This window comes from Penaeus monodon, chromosome 15 (assembly GCF_015228065.2).
Source record: "Penaeus monodon isolate SGIC_2016 chromosome 15, NSTDA_Pmon_1, whole genome shotgun sequence".
Lineage (NCBI taxonomy): Eukaryota > Metazoa > Arthropoda > Malacostraca > Decapoda > Penaeidae > Penaeus > Penaeus monodon.
The window spans coordinates 39,577,962-39,578,198 of NC_051400.1; the positions used below are offsets into that span (position 1 = coordinate 39,577,962).

The 237-nt window shown below is 51.1% G+C and overlaps 1 protein-coding gene across 27 annotated transcripts in view; it reads left to right on the forward strand.

The window, feature by feature from the left end:
- The window catches only part of LOC119582032 (eukaryotic translation initiation factor 4 gamma 1-like), a gene marked incomplete at its 3' end in the record, with an annotated part of 189,642 nt that overhangs the window by 44,343 nt on the left and 145,062 nt on the right, over positions 1-237 (forward strand).

Sequence of the window (237 nt, forward strand, 5' to 3'; positions counted from 1 at the left end):
CGCACCTGCGCCGCCCCATCTTGGGCAAATCCAATCTTCAAAGACTCGACCAATTTGGGTTATTTTCCCCGCGGGATCCGAAGAATTCCGACCATGTGGACGCGCCCGACGCCGGGACATTCCTCGGGCTATCCGCTGGGTTCTGATCAAGTCTATATTTTGAGGCATTTCTCCGCGACGACAGATGTTCTTGCCTGTTCTTGTTCTTCATACGCTTCGTTTTTTTTTTGTTTGTTG